Here is a 21,903-nt window from a genome sequence, read left to right on the forward strand (position 1 = left end):
TCTTATTTGACTCCTTATTGTTGGGTATGGGAGGCGCGGATACTACAAATTTGAAATTTCGAATTAATTTTGGAAGAATTTGACTCCTCTCTTGAAACTATTACAGCTTGGACACGTTGTTCTCGATGATAGGTGATAGTGAATGGATAGGTAGACCCCCACCACAGCTTGAAATGGGATTCCCTGCATGTCGAGTTATATCAAACAGTGGTCAAGTTCAGTCGTGCTTGCATCGTTGCTCCCACAATCAACACAATGGCTGAACATAGAGCGTGGCATTATCTTTCTATATACCTTAGACAATTAATAAATTGTGACATTTAAATTAAATCATAGTAATGTCCAATAATGTATTAAATTCGACAAGTAGTAGCTCTACACAGTCCATCCCCACTATCACCTTCAAGCTTATTCATTGTTTAGCGACTGTCGAGCATTTAACGAGGTTTCTCTTTCCATTATCAAGATTCTCATGGAATTATCATTCGCCCTCGAATGTCCGTTTTCTCGGGTTTCGCGTCTCAACAACAGTGCGCGCCGCGCCCTCTTTCGCGAGTGTACTCCCCTCTCTCTTTCTGGAACGTTGTTCTCTCTCGACGCCTCATTGTTGCCCACTCCACCGTCCTTCGCGTGGCATTGTTGTTCATCGTGACTCATCGTCACTGGCCGGTCCTCTGCCGCTGTACCCCCCCACCCCGGACGAGCCCCCATATGTAGGAGTCTAAACGAAAAATAAGGCACGGGGATTCGAAGCCACGATCCTCGGATCCACAGTCGATCGCTTTACCTACGCGACCAATCCCGTAGCCTACGTTTCGTGTTCTTATTTGACTCCTTATTGTTGGGTATGGGAGGCGCGGATACTACAATATTAAAATATAGAAAAATACCTCACGATTACTTATTTAAATTTTATTCTCAACTTTTCGTGTTCGGAAATATTAAATCGCTAAAGTCTATTCAAAATTCTATTACCAGTTTTGGACCCACCTCTGTTAGATCACCCCGTAACTGAAACGATAATTCGCTCGCGGTATTAGTAATCGCAACGAGTCCCAGAAACATAAATTTTGGCGAGGGTAGTTCCTCGTTTATAGTATAAGGCGCCGCTGTTCACGGTAGCGTTTCGCTATCGGAGCTCCCGACTGTTTCGAAAATTCAGAAACGTCAGGTCTCGTGGATTTTATTTTATGATTCTCTTCTGGGTAACGGTAAGAGAGAGATCGATCTACGGCGTAACTTTATGGCCGGGCGTAATACAAACTGGATGATGGGAACCGCGCCATCGACAGCTGTCAGACGTATAAAATACCTTGGTCCGTCGTGTTCCATGTGCGGAGTGTAAAAGTTTTAAAGTCGGGAAATGCTCTGTCGAGTCTACGCGCGAGCTTTGGTGCTTCTATTTCTTAAGGGGGATAGCATTCTGGAAAAAAGCTACGAAGGTTGCCTGTTCCTTCGATGAGATACACCAACGAAGCGTTCGTATTAGAAATCTGATTTCGTTGGAATTTCATCTTTCGCGAAAGGAGTTACTCGGTTATTTATACGATCTCCTACGTAGCTCGTGTCGAGAACTAGCGCGAGGATTAACCCAATATTCTCTGTCCTCGTGCTTTGTCAAGAGATTACTCGATGGTTTGGATAACGTACCTCTAATATTCTGGTTAGATTGACCGGAAATGAAGATCGTGTCTCGCATAGGGGAGGGAGTACACCTGTTACGCCCTCGAATGGCCGGCACCTCGCGGACGCAGGCATGCATATGCATAATGCGCGTCGAGGAACTTTGCTAGCGAACAGAAACAATTCCCCGGTACCCCGTTATTCGCCAACGAGTATCCATTCCTGTACAAAAGACGCTCATGAATTTTCACCGTCTCTTGTTGAACAACTTTGAACCCTAAAGCTGTTCCATGCATTCAACAATTTCGACACCTCCATTCAGGAAAGGTTCTATTGTAACAGGAGCCAGCTTATCCTCCTTTCTCCGGACAATATTGAGGTTTGTACCGTCCACCGGTTCAAGGGTGATGCTTAAAGGCTGATGTCCTATCGCTATCCCGGTATCTCGGTGAGACTAACTGGCAGAAAGGGTCGCGTCCCCAGTCGGTGTGACGCTGTACACGTGTGTTGATTCGTAAGTCCGCGACGCTGTCACGTTGCGTGGGTGTGCGTGCACCATCTTTGCTAGAGACCAGCTACAGAGGGATAACACCACTTTATGTCCCTGGGAGGTCGTAAAGATACCGGGAGACGTGCCTCCACTGCCTTTTCCTTCCTCTCTTCGGCGTCGGAGCAAACTCCGCGTGTCCACTCGCTTCGCGCGCGCGGCGAACCTACGGGAACTCAAAATCAGGCGCAACAAAATTGCCCTCGACGGGTCCCGTTTCGCACGTACGACGAACAATCGATCGATTCATTTATTAGCGGACCGGGGACACGGCAAATAAGGCAGGGAGAGGACCAGCTGTGCGTGTGTGTTTGCTTTGGGGTCAAATCGAGTTCGGTAAACGATGGGGCAATCTCCGATATATTTTTGTTTAATCACTGAAACAGTTTTTTTATTATTAGTCTAGAATATCATGGGGAAAAATAATCCACCGGTCGTCGAACGGTCTCGAATTGAATTTAAAAGCACGCGTCGAGCCGCCGTGATCAAGGGGAATTATTTAGGGTAGATGATCATCGCTGGGCGTCGGAATTTCGTTCTCCGCGGCGCGCGAACGGACCACTGTGTTCTCGAGGTATTTCTCGATACTGGCCAACGGATGGTGGCCGTTTTATCGACTAGGAAACAGCAGCGAGTCGTGCATTGTGACTGACCAAGATTAAAGCCATTGTTTTCACGTTTGCTCGAATTGAATGACCCAAGGGAGGTGGAAGAAATAGGAACTCGTCCCGAAAGCAGGTTCTGTTCACTCGCTACACGTACCGACGACCGTACGTGCATGGCTTTCGTTAATTTCCGGGTAATAGAAGCCCGTGCCTTATATCAACGAGCTACTTTTGTCGGCAGTTTCACGGTACCGACAGGATTTTATTGCCGCTCGAACTGTATCTATTTCGGTTCATTATTGCGCGGAAGATTCGTTTTACTTTCGCTCGGACGGTCGGTCGTGTGATCGATATTTTATTAACTGACGCTATTTGTTGGCTCTTTTGACGCGACGCGTTCCATCGCGTGGTCATTGTTTCGCGTACAAACCGAACGAAGCTAGCCTACTTTTCACTGAAAGCTATCGGGGTCGATGCATAAGTTCGTGGCAATTTATTTTAAACGCAATTTTCTTCTAAAAGGAATCACTCGAGAGGTTTTCCCTATAATATTACTGTCGTTGTCCTCTTTCATACCAAAGTTCTGAATGCGGCGCTCTCAAAATAATACACAACGCACGCCCAAGAAATCCTTTTCAGGGCAAGGATACTTGGCTGAACCGAGATAGCACAGTCGGGGAGTCCAAATATATATATATATATATATATATATATATATATACATAGCATTGAATTGGTGTGTAATTCGCTGTTTTTTTTTTTTTTTAATTTTATTGTGAGAAAAGAAAGAGACACGGCGAATTATGCACCAACCCAATGCAATTTTCCTAGCGGTGCGCAATTTTTCAACGTTCAGACCAGACGGGGAAGTTTTCGACGAACGAAGAGCCGAGTAATTTGCGAGGGAATCGTCACGCTGCGGATGTCGGGTGTCCCTAATTCACGGATTGACTCGAACGAAAATGACTTATTCTCTATAATCTGCCACCGTAACCCGTGCTCTCGCGAAAGTTTCGCCAGCTAAATGAACCTCTAAATCACTCAGAGACGATTTATTATCGTTATTACGCGTCGTCGCGTGGTGGGAGGCTGCCAGAACCAGAAAAGCGAATAAAAAACGAGAAACAGATAGGCGGACGGAGAAAGAAAGAGACAGAGAGAGAGAGAGAGAGTGAGAATGGAAGGGAGCGGGGAAAAAACAGGATTGGCGTTAGTGTTTACCCTCCCGTTCCCGCGGGAATCATCCGTTGGTAGCACTGAATGGCACTATCTGCTTCACCCCCTTCGCCCGGGTACGGCAGCAATGTTTCAAACCTTTTTGTGTTTTTTTTTTTTTTGCACACTCCACTCTCCTACCAGTTCTCGTTTGGTACATTCCTGTTTTATTCGCGGCGGCCCAATCTCAAAAATTTCCGCTATAAATCGGGTTATACGCAGAAATGAAATTTCCCAAAATCAACATCTCCAGCGATCGACTGAAAGCTTTCGCAATCCTCTTATCGATGGTGGACATCATCTTGAGGGCCGAGAAAATACCGATAATCGAACTTTTCCGACCCCCCCAATGGTTGAAATGAAATAAAACGAGGAAAAGGTCGCATCATTGATACGTGCATACTTCGCAAAACAATCTCCGAACTTGTACCCCATTTTTGAAGCTTCGTGGTAGGTTCGAGCCATTAAATTAAATCGCGCGACGCTCGTTATCGAGTTAACGCGATACACATTTAATATCCCCGGGTCTGTTGTATCGGGAATCACGGTTTTTCGATATCAGCGGGAAAAATCGACCAATCGTCGAGCCGATATTTTCCGGAGTCGTTATCCGCGGCGTGTGCGTCGAGAGGCGCCGACGTGGATTATAGGAAAACGCGCGAAGGAGGAAATCCGTGTACGTATATAATCGAACGAACTCCAGAAGGAGAAAGCTAAAGGGAAGTCGGAGCGGAAGGGCACTGGTGGTGAAAAGAGAAAGAGGATCCCAGCTGGAACACCGAAAGAGGGGGATCCTTTTTCAGGACGATGCCTAGCTCCTAATTGCATGCCAGAGAGTGACTGCATCTCCTCCCTTTTCCCTGCTATTTTCACCCTCTCTATTGCACTCTCATTCTTCCTCGCGCACGCGGTGAGTATTTGCAAGCTGCCCACCTCCCCCAACGGCACGCCACTCCGGAAACGTGGCATAAGAAACGTTATTGCGCCACTCCGTGAAATTTCCTGCAACGACCCCGCTGCTATCCCCCTTTCTCCATTCCGTTACCGCCAACCCCCTGCAACCCTCGGCGACGTGCATTCGGAAAAGGCTCCGAGCAAGTATATTACGCTCTCGGTTGACGTTCTTCCGGGTATCCTTCCAACCATGACGCTAATATCGTCGAACACGACCAGAGAAATACAATGCTTGGGAACGAGAACGAAAGCAGACGCCAGAAGTCGGGTTAAGGTAGTCGAAGAATTTATTTACCGCACCTGCAGAGCGTTTAAAAAGGTTGCGTGGTAACAGACGTCGTTATAATTTTAATCTTTCCTTAACGGAAGGTGCTTCAAAGTTTCGAGGAGGTATTAATTTTTCCCCACTTTCTGATTACTCTTGATTAGAGTTCATGGCTTCCGTCGTACCGATTCGCAATCAATTTAAGCTATCGGACCTATCGGCGATTCGTTAATACAGAATGAAAGCAAATCGTTTTGGCGGAGGGGGGAAGGTGCGAGGTCGGAGAAGAGGACGTGCCTGATGGGATTTAAACGTCAATACCAGCATGTTCCGAGCGTCCATTAAAGAGGATGAATTTATTGCCGTAGCTTTAGTCAAAAACAATCGAATTCGTCGCGTTTATCTCGGTGCCATGTTCTCCTAGTAATATTCCATTTAAGAGGATTAGTTCGCTCCGTAATTTTCAATTTACTGCATCGTCGTTGCCATCGTCCGTTTTAATTAAATCAAGCTTTAACTTCCTCGCGCTTCTCCCGTTCGCGAGCGTCACTCGCCCCGCGATGTCATTCCACCTTTGGCTAATATTTTTACAAAATTTTCGTTACTCCGCCGCGCAGTTTCGTCGTCGCGATCAAATTTACGCCCCCAATATCGCGCATGATATTTTTATACTGCTAGGGGATGGCGGGTTCCCTGTCTTGACTCGGTTCAGGGATAGCAGCAGTCCTGTACCTGTTGATCCCGTGCCTAGGGATCCTCGATCCGTTCCGTCCGTCCTTCTGCGCTCAGGAGAGGGGTAAATAACTGTCGGCAGGGCCGGCGGGGGGTGGAATTATGCTGGGTTCTCGAAAAGCAATAAAATAAATCATGCTACGCGAGGACACACGTTGCGGCTGTATCCGCCTTCTCTTTCTCTGTCCTTTATCCTCTTTCCGCGCCTCGATACGGAGGAGAAACCTACCTAGGTGACTTCTCCCGCGGGAAATCAGAGAAAGATGCACTACGACGCGAACACCCACTTCCTCCCCTTCCCACGACTACGTTTCTCTTGCTGGTCGTGCTCTTCGGCTGGTACTCTCCTCTCTACAGATACGCGTCACACGTTTTCGCTTTCCGCGAACACGTGTGCCCTTCCTGCGTTTTCTTGTTTCGATTTAAAGTACGGTCCTTTACGCGGTAAAATTAACGTAATCGGAAAACAACCACGAGATTTGAAATAAATCGAAATCGTAACTCGGGAACAGGCTAGAATAGGGTGCCACGTTTGTTTCAACCCTTTTTATTGATCTTGCGTCCTCGATCTACCGCTGAAGTGCGTCCCACGCGATGGGATACACCCTGTGTATCTAGTGACTTCAAGCGACGGGGACACTTTGTGCTTTGTCGAGGCGACGTTAAACTCGGGTCTCTCGTGTAATTCACCGCGGACACTGTTCCATGAATTAGATGACAGGAAATCCAGTCGTCGTTTGATCGTTTAATGAATCGTTAAGCATCGGATTCATTTCCATTCGATGGTTTAACAAAGTTCACGAGCAAGAGTCGCTGGCCTGTGATCGTTGTTTATTTACTTGGGATTTAACGCACTCGTCGACGGGCAGGAGCATCGATAAAGAGAATTTAATAGTTCGAAAATAATCGAGTTGTTGCCACTTCGGTGGTCCGACGAACATTGTTCTATATAGAAAGCGTTTCAAAGGCATTTTCGTCCCCATTATGGTCACGTATTAAGCTCCGGAGCTTTATTTACGTGAAAGCTGCCTGGTTGGAATCGGCCTCTGTCTCATGAGAGCGGTGTTTCGGCTGATAGATTCTAGAGAGTGTTTCGATGAGCCTTTGAACCAATCCTGGCCACAAGAGGGTGAAGAGTCGGAGGTCGAAGATACGCGTTAGGGTGAAGAGCAAATACGAGCTGCGGTGGCGGTGGTGAGACGAATAATCCAGGGTTGCGATTCGAACAAGTTTCAACTATTGAGTCAAGGTTTAGCGCTCTTTGGAAACACATTAGAGCCTCTATTGTGCGGACCGATAGAGGGTATAAATAATATAAGCGAATGTGGTTTTTATTATTTTGCTAACCCCTCAGATTCTTCCAGACAACGATTTGAACATTCAAAGCGCGAAACGATTATCTCGCGAGGAAACTAATTTCCAACGCAAACGTTTAATTAACAACGAACGCAGTTGCATTTTCGGACGCACGTTCCTGTTTTTTAACGGAACCGTTTTTGAGCTCGTCGTTCCTCCGCGAGTTTGTCGCGTCTCCGCATACCCGACGAGTCAGACAATGAGATATACATATAAAATGTAAAATGTATGCGTCCATACATGTACATTTCGCTCAGTTATGTGTACATGGCGATGGTGAACACGAGAAACCACTCAGAGAACCTGTTCGAGTCTCTACGTTCCGAGACGCGTCAGACAGACTTTGCGTTTGACGTTCACGTGCGTGAATTATATGTATATATGTAATGTTTGTTATTCTGGTTTATTTTTCATAAAAGAAAACATACGTATATCATGTATATAAGATTAGATAAGTATAAGTATCGAGCTGCGTTATTTTGATACGTTTGAAACAGGTAAACAAATAAAGGCTCAAACTCAAAGTCATTTTTCCCTCACTCGCACGAGGAAAAAATCTTAACGATCCTCTAGGCTTATATTCTGGGCAACTACTGAACTAATCAAACACAATTCGTTGATATGTGTGTCAATTAAGCGATACACAGAAGTGTTACAACTTGCACGTAAGTCTCGCTTATCTTCATTCGCTGGACTGGCATGCACTTATGCAACCAGCATATGTGATATATCTTCGACACTTTTGCTATCTTTCTTCTATTAATTTATCGTTGTTAACCGCGGAGTGTTCCAACTTATCTAACGTTGCAGTTTGTAACGCTTAGAGAACAAACGATAACGACAATATACTCCTAGCCTGTGCCATTTAGGAACCAATTGACCTTGCGATGCTTCGTTGATTCCCCTATCTGAATATGTTAAACGAAACTACGTTTTCTGTTGCAGATATACCCCGTTTAATGCAGTGGCCTCTTGGAAACGGCGAACTTTATGAGAACTTCGGTAAGTACTGTACGCAGATTCGTAATTTATTCTCGTTCAACAATGGTGCCCAGGCTAAAGGCTAGGCTCCACTAATTCTGTTCGTTTTCACACTAATGGAACTATCGGAAAACTGTTTTGTTTGGCGGGGAACTCTTATTGCTCCGCTACGAGATGCTCCAGCCGTTGCATGCGATAGATAAATAAGGAAAGCGCGTCCTTGAGAGCGCTCGAACTTGGCGAGCAGTTTATACGTACTTTATAGCAATACTTTCTGCCTGAATTTATATAGCGATCGATCGCGATAAACACTAGTTTCTTAGACCTTGGATGAATTGGAAATAACGGTTTATAAAATGGTTAGAAGCGATCGAACTTCTCGCGCGCAAAGGTGGGCTAAATTTTTATCATAGAAAATACACGAAGATATATTACGTGCACTGCATATCAGCTGATCTCGATCATTCGAGTATTCTCCTTAAACAGGGTTTCGAGAGAGTTTAATTGATTGACAAACGCGTTTAGTAATCTATTAAAGTCCCTTAGGATTGTAGCGGGGGGATTGGGTCGCAGAACTAAGAGGGACAAGTTAGAGTAGGTGCTAAAGAGCTTTAAGAGCGTGTAGCAGTGCGTTTTAGCGTAGTTTAATCATTCGATAAATGCATTATATTGAAGCGAGTCCTTGTATTCAACCAGCTTGTTCGTCCATTTCGAGGGTAGTTAGGAAACTCGAGTTCCGTTAACGCGCAAATTAATTTACCATCGAAGGTATCGATTTGTCAGTGAATTTTACATTCTTGAGAGTCTATTAAATGCAGTTTAGGTGTAGGCTGCCTACGATAAGGTATCCTCTCGCCTCTCTTTACCTCTCTGGTCTCTGCCAAAGGCAGCCTCTACGTAATTAAGTCGAGCCCACAGCAACGTCGCTTCCATTGTGCGGGGCAAATGGGCTGTTTAGCCCGGATACATGACTCCATCCCCCTGTTATTGTGCATGTACCGACGCAATCGATCACCAACCCTCCTGATTCTCGCTCTCTCTGTCTCCCATCGACCATCCCTCTTCCGCCTACGCTGTACCAACCTTCCTCCCCGAACCCGTTCGTTTATCCAATCCCGATAGCGTAAAAATTCTCACAATCGCGCAGAAATACGGTCCGACCTCCGAAGAAAATATTTACACTGGGAGCGAAATGTTTTCGTTAATTGTTTAACGCTGCAGTTGGAAGGTTGCGCGGTCCTCTTCGGTAGGAAATTACGAGCACTCGGCGTAGAGAAGAGATTCCCCGTTACGTTTTCATCGAGAAAAAGTTCCTGCGGCAGTCTTCGCCTTGAAACCTTAGAAACATCCGGCAGCTTATCTGCGAGAAAACGAGTTTTTAGTTTCATTCGAATCTGGCCGAGCGGAATCCGATTCGACGGTAATAATACATGGTGTACGTTTTCTCTTTCGAAAGCGTATTCCTGCAAACAGTTCGGGCACAGATCGCGCGAGAGGGAAACGAAAATATTGTTCCACGATGATACACTTCGTTCGTGCCGGCTGCGTGACACTCCTTGTCTTCGTACGTATGTGTACGTCTGTGTGTACTTATGCTGAAGTGTACCTGACTGGTGGATAGGAAATCCAGTTGAAACGAATTCAGGAAAATTCTCTCTGGGGAGTGGACGACGATTCGTGCTGCTTCCTCGGAGGAGTCTCGGCGAACTCTTTGACACGGGACACTTTAAAAACGTGCGAGGAATATCTCAAGTACGCCACTTTAGTGGTAACGGCTCGCTCGGATGGTAGGGAGCTCCTTTTCGCTTCTGTCGACGTCAAATTACTTCCCGCCGAAGATCGGCCCTTTACGGTTCTTAATTTAAATCGTGATTCCTTTTCATAAATATTTCGCCTCGCCACTGTAGCCAGATATTTTTCCTCGTTTCGATCGAAACGTCGCGGAAGCTGCTGCGATCCAAGTATCACAGGTGCATCCCTCTATATTTATTTTGTTTTAATTTAAATACGTTTTCGAGAAGTTTGGTTCGTCGTGTTGGATAGTCGTCTGCTACTTTCGCGATTGCAGAGTTTGTTATCGCGTTTGTAGTTTCAAGCTTTTGTATTCCCGGAGAATATATAAGAAAGAGAAGCTCGCGGTAACTTTCAAGCATCGAACGAATCTAGTCTCACGGGTAACTTTCGCGGTGCGGCGAACTTTCGACGACACGTCGCGAATATTTCACGTGCGTGAAAAGAATGCGCGAACCCAGTCGCGAGGTTGGTTATTCGTGCGAGAAATGGAACGGATTCGGTCGTAGATGACGAACGGCGTCAATTACCTTGGATCACGTGCGTTCCGAGGCTCGTGTAAGTCGGATATTGGACGGCCATCAATGGCGGCCCTGTCATTAGACCTCGTTTCTATCGATCAGGTGCGGTTTGGGAACCACCTGACGCTTCGAGAATCCGCCTCGTTTCTGAGGAATTACACGTTGTTCGCTGCAGATGCACCGATTCCTCGTTGAATAATGGCTTCTCGAAACTAGGAAACCTTGTCACGAATTCTTCGAGCGATAAATCAGCCGACGAAACATCGTTTCAGCGTTGCGCATACTTCATGAGGCTACTCCACAATTCTGGGCTGGGGTTCTATTTTGATATATCCGATATATTTATATAGGCTTACTCCATAAAATACGAATACTTGCTTTAAAACCGTGCGTCGAATCGACGAGATCGCTCGCTAGGAGAATAGAAGCATTCTACTGCACGAATTTCAAAGATTCACGAGCAGCGTTCTCTTCGATCAAATAATACCGATACTCCAGGGGCTGCATTATTGAGACGAATTGTTTTCGTTATTGTCTCGACGTATTCGTATATTCGATTTTCCAATGTTGCGAGGAGATAGCGGAGAGCACTTATCCGGAGTAGCGCCGAGTAATTCCAATCCGAATGATCGATGTAAAAATGTAGGAAGTTTCGCATGAAGTTGTCTGTCAACGCGTCAATCACCATCACGGCTCTATTTTTTGCGATGGAACGACAGTTTGCAGCCGCTTCTATACGGATTACAGTTCCCCAAAAATTGAAGTCATCCGACGAAGCTCGCGTCATTTCAACGTCATATCGATATTTTATTTTTGTCCTTTCCACCTCCCGTCAATTTTCAAGCGTAACGTAAAGAAATTAATGCGCGATGCTTTGTACAGTTGGTAGACAAACTACTTTGCCGCAAAATGCTCTAAGAATATTTGAAATCTGTAAGTGCTGAGTCGCGATGACTGGCGTAATTTAATAGCGTATAATCGTCGCGAAGTTATATCGCAATCATACTCGATATAACGAATATACAGAAGAAACTGTTTCATCGCATGTGTTTACTATTTACTTGCTTTTAAAAACATACCGAGAAGAAAAATATCTACTTTTTACACGAAAGAACACACAATACTAATGCTTTGCAAAGTAAGTTATCTTCGATGCGTGTACATTGATACTCGATTAAATGTCTTCTCATCAGGTTTTTCCTTCAGGAATTAAGATATGTTATCGATCCAATAGAATTTAATTTTGGTACACGTTCGAGGGGAACGGGGTTAGTCGTGGGAGAGTTTTCGACCAGCTGGGATGAATCTACATATTACTATTCGCGTCGAGTGCATTTGCATTCCCGAGACGAATGCTCGCAGACTCGGAATCTCCCGATATACGCGGACGACGTGCCTGAGATTCAACGATGATCTCGACGACGAACGCATGGAAATTGACGCGAATCATCGACGGGTATTGGGCGCGTAGTCGATATTCAATCAATCGAGTACTGCATCAGCAAGTTGCGAATGGAGTTGCGGAGTTGGAACCGGAGTTCCCGCGATGAAATTCTGTATCTTTTTCATTAACTGAGCCAACACACGGCGGAAAAGTATTTTTCCAGACAGTTTTCCGAAGTCGACGTTATCTTTTAACAGAACCGAGTCTCCGAGGTACGAGTTGCGTTCCGTATATCGTAAACAAGCGATACCAGAACGAATCAATTGGGAGACATGTTACGTAAATATTTGTATAACGTCGCAACTAGACATTTCATTTCCCGAATCTTACGTAAGTTGGCTGTGCAACTTGAACCGAACAAACTTATTGTTAATAATGAAAATAGTAATTTAAATTACTGTTTACGTTTCGCGAACGTGACAGATAAACTCGAGTCTCTGGTATCATCATACATTGGACGTAGCAACTATCTCGTCATAGGTATAACCCTTTGTGTCTATTAAACTAATTTAAGCTGGCCAGGATCGATGACCGGGGTATATTCGAGATATATTCATAGTATGCGAATAATTCAGATCAGTCGAAAGAATGGCGTCTCGTTAGAAATTCATACGCGACGTCGGAAAATGACGTTTCAGAGATAAAGCTTATTCGGTCGCGTTTGAAATGAAGGCACGTTTCGCGGGTGCCGCCTTTGGGAGTTATTTCGACGCGAAATCTGTCAGAATTCAGAGAAAATTTCGGGCAGGCCTCCTAGCCACGTGGGATACACGGTACCTGAGTCTTCTCTACGTTCGTTCCAAGAACCGTAAACTAGAACAAGCTGCCGTGCCCTCTCCGTCTTCCCTCGAGTGTGACGAAGTGGTCTGGAGTTCACTCTCCTCTCTTTACATTCAAAGTCTCTCTTCCTGTCCACCCTCTTCGCATTCTCTCTCTCTCTCTCTCTCTCTCTCTCTCTCTCTCTCTCTCTCTCGCCCGCCTTTCTGTCGTTCATCGTTTTTAAAATTACAATCGTGGACGACTTCCTCGAAGGGACTCGTTCCCGCAACAAGTTTCGTCCCCTTAGAAATCGATCCCGGTTAATTCGATACTCGAGGCTAGTTACCGAACCGAGATACAGAGATGTAGAGACCGAAATATTTTTATTTCGTACGCCTAAAATAAAATACTTAGCTTTCGTAAATAGATCCCCTAAAAAATCTGTTTTTGCGTAGCGGGTACAGGATGTTTCGAAACGCGTACTTTCGGCGAAAAGATTTGCGGGTTGCAACGCTTTTCTACTTTACCGTTCGGAAAACGAAAGTAGCGTGTTCCAATGAGCAGCGATTATCGAACTCACGGGAGCAGGCCAATTTTCGGAAAGTAGCTGCACGGAAGCGGAAGTTAACCTCAGGAATATTAACGGTGACGGGCGACGTTATAACGCGCACAAAAGAGTGCCGCACGGGGGTGGTCCCGGTGCATTTTATCGGGCGCATTTTCACGTAGCGGCAACACGAGCTCGCGGCCGACAGCATGAATGTTTGATGGAGCGAGCCAGATCGCTCGGAAGTGGTGGAGTCGCCTCTCTCTCCAATATTACCAGCGATAACGTCAGTCGTCGATCAAATAAAAGGTCCGTCGGCGCGCGGGTGAGTCGGCGGAGAACGAGACCGAATGAATAAGTGACTGACAGAAACGTGGATGGAGACGGCAAGGCCTGTGATTTGTGCCCTCCGACCTTTTAGTCGTCGAAAGCTCGCGGTTTTCTTATCACGCGAATTTCTTATTCGTTAACCGTCGAATTCTACACGGAAAAAACGTATACAGCGTTCCTCGGATTTTCTGTTTAAACAAAAAAAAAGAGCAGAGTACGGAGTTTCATCGTGACGTTCTACAGTTCAATTTTTTTATTTCCCTTTCACTCACACCGCTGCGATCGTTGGCTCCACAAATATATTCTATAATTCAAATTCAATTTCACATTTAACTGTTATTCGTTATTTAAAATCTGATGTAGAGCAGAATTTCGTACCGTCGTCTCTGGCACGACCGCAACGGATATTACGCGAGTCGAGGTATAATTTATCCGTCGAGTTCAAGGAGTTTCGTAAAGTGTCGTGCAGATCAATTTGTGCTTTTTTATAGATCGTTGGCAGCGAGCATGACTCAGGAAAATTTACGCGCGAATGTCGTGCGAGCAGGAGACCGAGGGCAGACCGTTCCGGGTAGGTGTACCTGCGTGGCGCCTGTTTGAGAGTCACTGCGCTGGCGCCAGGTTGGCTGGAACCTGACACGCGATCAATCAACCCGTTACCCTGTCCACTGGCCGGTTTTACCTGCTGTTTTACCTCATCGCTTGAGTTTGAATTCGCGCTCTAAATGCGCCGCACAATTCTCCGACCCGCTGAAGGGGGCCGAACGGAAAGTTTTTAATTAAAATAGCGTACAGTTTGCTCGTCCAGAAGGCGCGGAGAATTTAATGAACGTAATTATACAGCTATAACGCGTCACTGGGATCGCCCCCGCGAGCCACGGACAGAGCAACACGCTGCTGTCTTTTAAGTTGTCTTTAGTAACATTGATTTCTAGAAAACAGATGGTACCGTGCCGGAATCAACGTTTAGGGCTAGCGCGTGTAGATGCAGCGAGTCATGGACAAACACGTTATCCGAGCCACGCTCGGTCGCGCGCGTACCTCAAGAAACTTCAACATCCGTTCTCTCGAATACAAATCCCCGCAGGAAAAGATTGTATTCCACATTTTCGATGCATTTTCTCGCGTAGAATGATCGTATTGCCGTTTGCACCATGAGTTTCCAGATAACTCGGTATAAAGTTCCGTCTTCGAGACTTCTTAACTTGATCAAGATCGAGTAACGTCTTTAAGGACATCGCTGTATTTCACTTGAATGGATCCGCGCGAAGCTAGACGACACGTGGGAAATTTTCCACGTACAATGCGTCGTCGAATGACGCGTCAAATATATTTGAATTTACATTGGGGACCCCGGCTAGGTGGTCCCTCCCGCTCTCTATTCACCAGCTTCTAGCAAACTGCGTAAATCCTCATGTAAATTCTCCTTCCAAAGGGATAACCTCGACTCACTCGCAAATCCTATTGCCAAGCTATCGCGGTATCAAAACCCATTCCCGTGTAATCTGGCGTTGTTAGTTGCCGATCGAAACACGATACCGCCGTGTGTACGTCCAACATCGTTATTGTTTATATTAATTTCGTATCACTGTCGGATATTGTTTTCCGCGAGCGTCGCCCGAGCTGCTGGGAAATGGCGCCCGGGTCACGTTATTCATCGGCTCGGCAACGACGAAGGAAATACGAGCCCGTACTTGTGAATTATATTGCAACGTTCACTGACGGGCTGTACTTTTACGAGGCTCGAAACGAAGTGGACTGTTTTAATTAAATTTTTATTTGAAAATATCGCAGAATTTGATATATTACGATACGTAAATGACCGTTCGCCCCTTAATATCGCATCCCAGCTCCTAGGTGTACATTTCGTCGATGTGTAATTTTCTCTTTCGACTTGCAACTTTAAAAGAGTTATAATTATCTTTGCGAGTGAATCGAAAACTTACTTTCACGCTTCTCCGTTGGCTTCTTCTGCCTATAATAGGATCTACCGTCGCCGTAAGACGGTCCCTGAATCCTGTTTCCGCCTTTGGCTCGCTTTCGACGTTTCCCGACGTCTTCTTTCTCGTTAACAGAAATTTCACCGGTAAGGGGGTGTAACGTTAGATTAAGGAAACGGCGTTTCGGTGTAACGAGTGAACGCTAAGGGAAACCGACTAAAAAACGGGGCGAGAACGCGCCGTTAGGTCACATAAACCGTTTCATTTTCATCGTCGGGTGTTGTTAGCGCGTGTCGCAGGGCAACGCGTACCTGTCGCGAAGTAAAATCTCATTTAGCCGAAGGACGAAGGGCGCGTGTGTATATAGGCGCACCTAGACGGGATAAAATTACGCCGAGTTTGTCGTCTTTACGAGCTACGCCGCGACGACAGGGCGTCGTGCGGTCGGCGTAACAAGCAGAAACCAGTAAATTATATGTCTTGCCTTACCTGGCCGTAGCAACCGCGGCTAAATCCATTTCAGCTCGGACGGCCGTTCTTTGACACCGAGAATTTTTCGAATCAAAAAAGACAGCGCCAATCAAGTACTTGGTTTTCGGTCTAAAAACGAAGAACATTAATTACATTTTAAAATACTTTGTATATCGACTCGGTGTTCTTAATAGACACTGGCCCAGAGCACGTAATAAATGATCTATCAATCTAAAAGAAACACGTGGAAAAAAATTGCTCACGGACGGAAACTGTCCCGGTAATTGCCCCGCGCGAAACTGATTACAAAAGTTCGAGCACGAAACTACTTGACGCCGAACGTCCGCGTCGTTTGAAGTTCTCCGTCCCGCTTCAGAAAATAAGGTCTATTTCCATTTACGGTGCGAAATATCCCGAAGGGCGGAGAGAACGGAGATACGGAGGAACTAGCAGCCTATTTGCATTCAAATCAAAAATCTTAATGACGGGATCCCCGCGGGGACGAGGGAACTCGTCTTCGATTTAGAAGATTTCGTTTCACCGTCGAGTTAGGGGGAGCAAACGACGTTCGCCTCTTATCGAGTCGACTAGCTGCTGTTTGCCGCGTTGCGCGTTCAGATAAAAAAAATTCGTTCAGCTTTCCCATCAGTGGAACTTGTTGTTTTCCTTTTCTTCGACCCTTGTTTGAATCGAGTGTTACGCGTAATTTTAAAACATTCGCCATGGTAGTTCCATTCTAATATACGCGACTGTACAATCGGTGTACAAGTTGCCCAAGTTTGTTTAGCTGTTGACTGTAAGTCCTAACGAGGAAGATGTAACCCTCGAGGCTCCTTCTTGTTTGTATACCTCTTCGGTGTACGATGACGTCATCAATCTAAACCTAAGGACCTAAGGTAACGTTGAAGCTCGTCAAACCGTCCATATTGCTGTGGAAAGTGATATTATTTATCATGGCGTGTACAGCGGAGCACTCGAGTTTCGCTTTGATCGATATTTTGCGTCTCGAGGCCTACCTCGAAGCGGGTCATCAAACAGAATCTGAACGCTCGGTCGAAGGGTACGACGCTGAAGGCTAGCAAGGGCTGCGCGAACGAGCCACGTCGCGATATCGGGAACTCGAGTTCACCATGTATTTATGAGCTCGACGGTGCTCGACGACGTCACGATTTTCCCAAGCAGGTGATATCGAGTCCCGCCGGATTTTCGCGGGCACAGCCGAGATTGGAGCTGGTAACGACGCGTCGACGATGTTTACCCAGACACGAGGGTTGAAACGATCCTCCATGATTCGTGTGTACGTGCTCGCGAGAGTGCTCACGGAGTCCTGCACCGGGAAACTTACGACTCGTTTATATATCTATCGACCTGCGCGAACTTCAGCTACTTTGTGAATGCACCAAGAGTTCAACGGCCCTCGGGAATCGAACAGAGGTGGGATAGGAGGAACTCGTGGCAGCGAACGACGCCGATGAGTTTGGAAAATTCGTAATCCTTTTCCCGTCCGCGCCGCGCCGCGCGAAATCGGGACGCGGAAATTTGACGGAAGCCGGTTATCTTTGTTTCGGCGATTCGTCGCTCGGATAATTGAAATTTAATCCCGGAGAAATGAATAACAGAAATGTAACTCCGCAATATGCGACGCGTGTTTGCGTTAACTCGATTCTACGCCAGTAGCTTTACATTGCAGATAATGAAAATTATAATGGCATAGGTACGATCGAATTCGTTGCTCCTCGGACAGCATATGGAGGCCATGTATGGACGGTAAATAAGAGCAAACAACAATTGCAGGAATATGGCCGGGGATTAATTTATTTTGTCCATGTTTCGGTTATCTTGCTCGGATAAACTTGTTACCGAGGTAAAAATTAATGGAATTAAATTCGCGATATTCGTAGTCGCGTTACATCGAACAACTGCATTCGAATGGAAGCTTTCCGCGACACGAGCATGTTTGAGAAACGCTGGTCTAGTCGATAGCTGGGGCGTACCCGACACGTTGGTCAATTTAATCCGCGGACCGTTTCTTTTCACCATGAACTAAACGAACCATGAACTCCTCGCTGGAAAGCGCAAATACCGTCGTAAATCACCTTGTATTTAGCGGTTAAAAGCGGTCGTTTAAGGTTGTTTTATGAATGGCCGCCAAGATGGAAGGAATATCTCGTGGCCAGTACTCGCACGTTCGTGCTCGCGAGCTGAGCAAGGGGTTGTTCCAGTTTTGGATAAGCCGCTGAATAAAAGGAGGATGGCGTGGGTCGGGGTGGGGGGTGGACACGGCGCCCGTTCGTCTGCCGCTCCTGGTCGATGGCTTCCTTCAACCCCTCCTGTTCCCCAGTGTTATCAGCAAACTTCTCAGTGCCGGTATCGCAGTATTCCTAGTCGGTTCATGATTCATTCGTATCGGTAACGGTTGTAATTCGATGATCATGAACGTTGTCCGAATCGCGTGCAATCACCCAGAAAGGAATTCGAACCTGAACACCGTAATTTCGACTGCGTAAGTTTTAACTCCGCTATCGATTCGACTTAACCCGTTGCCGCGCTTATCAATTCTGCACGCCTCGATCGCGGCCCGCGATTGCTTTGCTTCTTGAACTGTGTACAGGTCTGTTTAAAAGTATCCGACGCGTACAAAATATCGGTATCTCTATTTTATATATTTTTAACAATTTTGAAAACTCACCTTTTTTCCCTGATATTTTCGAGCGTCGCTATATGTTGCACTCGACGCGTTTCATCAAACACGAAATATTGAAAAGCGTTCGTTCTCATTATACTCGCGCACGGTATCGTATTTCTGTTTGAAAGACGAGGAAACTGTTTATTCCCGCGCGGCAATGCGCTGTTATAACGTTCTCCCTTTCAGGTCGTGTAAATATTGCGCTGTATCGACAGGGAAAATGTATTGTTAATATTTGCCTCAACCGTATTCGCGGTGACCAATTTGAAATTTGTTAACCGACCAGAATCGGAATATTATTTAATATTAATGATGGCTTTGGCCGTTGCCGACGAAATGCTATGCACGTCAGCGTTTATTTTACGGATATCGTCGAACGGGTAGGTTTATTACGCCAAAGGTGAAACTTAAATTTGTGTTTCGCAAATCCGAGCGAGAGTACGAAGAAATAGTCGTTCGTGTCCGTTATATTTTTAACCAACTTTGAGAATGAGGAGGTTACTCAATCCGACATGTATATTTTTTCTTTTTTATTCTAACTCATTCCTGGACGTCTTTTATTTCAATACTGAAATTATCGGAAAATATATCGCGATAATTTCTGACAGTTAAAAACAAAAAACATACGAGTCAAATCCGTCGCAACAAAATTTAAAATTATAGGGGCGTAACAAACAAGAGCATCCATTATTGAATGTATCATACATACGCTGCAGTTCGTTAATTCTCAGTAACGGCATCATTAAACGAATTTATCGCGTAGAATATATCGTCCCGTGCGTTACCTCGACTGGAATAACGTCGGTTACATTCTGTAACGATTTTCAAAATGAATTCATGGACCCGGTAGTTTCCGTATCCAAGATTTCGCAACGCCATCTCGATGGTATATTCCATTCACGCGCGTGCTGTTCTCGGTGTGCTTTTTCACGAAAATAGTACATAATAAAACGTCGCCCCTCCAGCTGGTACTCGTCTTGCAGCGGCGTAGATTCCCTGGGTTTTTTTTTTTCAAACAAAACATGATTTATATTATTTTTACTATTTATTGTAGTCATTTTACCAAAAAATGACTGCTCGAGTCAAGAAAATTTGCAGAGTTTGCCTCAAAGAAAATTGAATCTTCTAAGGTACGTTCGAGGAGGTAAAATGGCATGTTGCAACAGGTAAAAAATCGAAAGCGATCGCAAACAACCATTTATGCGTTATTTGTGAAAAAAAGACGCGGTGAAAATGGTAATGTTGGTAGACCGTCGCGGTGTTACGCCAATGCGCTCTGTACGCGCTCGAAATTCCGATCAGGAATTTCTGGAACTCGAGCTCCACAGTGATTTCTCGCGGTGTAATCGGAATACCCATGAAATATGTATGTCGCAGATAGTCCGTGCATAGACGATCGAATTAACGGGAGATCATTTCCCTGGGCGTTTCTCGTATCTGATCTATTACAGCCCACTCTTCTGATCTATGAAAGAAATGGGTTGCGCGCCTACGTATGTGTATGTTCTCAGGGCCGTGACAGTGGCAGGCGTCATGTCTCCATGCGACGCCTCTCACATCTTCGTTAACAAATTAATTTAGCGCATCCAAGAGCTCACTATATGTATCGTAACTCCCAAAAATCGGTTTATAAAGTGCAAGGTCTCGCTACGAGAGGCATTTATTTTCACCCCCTTGTATAACAAGCCTCTCGTGACACAGTTTTTGGAGCACTGGCTCGCGCAAACTTTCTTCTTATTTTTCTGTACTGAATTCATCATCGAACTCGTGCCCACGATTTATGAAACACTTAATATTTCAATCTTGACCTAGCAGTCTATCCGAAACTCTATTCCTACGAGCGATTTCGCGTTTATATTTTCTAAGCTGGAGAGATTTACGTTCGGTACGATTCTATTTACGATCGAAGGCACGGGTCGATCGGGCGATAGCTCGCAGTAGGTTGCAGCGAATTCTTGGTGTAGCACGGCGAACGTGAGATCATCCGGCGTATCCACGCCCACGCGAATCACCAGTGACGTCACTCCAGCCAGACGACGACGAGTGGTCGGCTACAGGAGAATGTCCTCGCTCTCATTGGGTTGGTTCTGGTTTTCTCTTCGTCGCGGTCCGTTTACGCCGGTTCGCTGTCGCATTGCCCCGGCTCTCGCGATCGAGGATCTCTGCTTGTTCACGCTAGAATATCCGTAAATTTTCGAGCGAAAGTGATTCTACGAAGTTTTCCACCAGCCGTGGTATCGAACTAGGTCGTCGTGTACGCGAAAAGATGACGGGTGGGTTCAATTTCGCGTGCCTCCTCGACGAAAACTTTACGATCGGGACACGTGTCGCGAAGTGTCAAATATTTCCTGAGAAAATCGACGATAGGGACGTATACAACTCCGCGCATCCGGGCGCGATCGACTTCTGCGAGTGTGCCAACGAGTGAATCGTCTATTGGGTGGTGCAGTAATTATGATCGGTGATGAAATCCAATGCAATTTTTTGTGTGAAAAAAGGAAAATGCTTTCGTTATGATGTATGATGATTGGATGGCACGCCGTTGTTTCATTGGTATTATTTCGCACAAGTTCGCTAATCACTGTATAATTTTTGGCGTGTTTTAATTGGCATATGAAAAATGGATGAAAAACGATTGAAATCCAATATTTTCGGTATCGCGCGAACAACACCGCCTCCGAATTATGTCACTCGAAGCTCGTTCGTGTATCATCGGCGAGTGTGAGTGTAAACGTATACGCACCCGTGACATTAATTCGCGCGCATTTCGCGATAATTGTGCAGAAGCGTGTGAGCCGTGAATCTTATTGTTCTGGCTCCGCCGTGTCCAGTGTTATGCCAACTCTTTTGTTATGCAGATGGTCTCGAAGTTTTGCTCTCAACCGCGCATGGCGCCTTTCGTTACAGCATATTATTCGGTTTCGCGGCCCGGATTCCGAAAGAGTAACGACCTTACGTTACATACTACCGGGGAAAGCGATCCAACGCGGCGCACGTACCGAATATTTCTCTTTGTAAACGGTATATCGTCTCTGCGAGCTCTTTGTCTCGGTCTGATTTACAGCTTCCCTTAAAACCGTGTCTACCGTAGCAGACGTTGCATCGGAAGCTTTATAAACGTCTGGTCCAAGGTATA

General features: G+C 45.7%; 1 protein-coding gene across 5 annotated transcripts in view; it reads left to right on the forward strand.

Annotated features, from left to right (window-relative positions):
- The window catches only part of LOC128873776 (protein Fe65 homolog), a 133,040-nt gene that overhangs the window by 7,294 nt on the left and 103,843 nt on the right, over positions 1 to 21,903 (forward strand). For 4 of the 5 annotated variants that reach the window (XM_054117606.1, XM_054117611.1, XM_054117609.1 and 1 more), the window contains exon 2: positions 8,243 to 8,299. The gene's annotated coding sequence lies outside the window, so the exon portion shown is untranslated. Of the gene's footprint in view, positions 1 to 8,242; positions 8,300 to 18,469; positions 18,585 to 21,903 lie in introns of those variants that run through there. The other variant, XM_054117607.1, reaches the window with a different exon arrangement.

Source organism: Hylaeus volcanicus, chromosome 3, assembly GCF_026283585.1.
Source record: "Hylaeus volcanicus isolate JK05 chromosome 3, UHH_iyHylVolc1.0_haploid, whole genome shotgun sequence".
Taxonomy (NCBI): domain Eukaryota; kingdom Metazoa; phylum Arthropoda; class Insecta; order Hymenoptera; family Colletidae; genus Hylaeus; species Hylaeus volcanicus.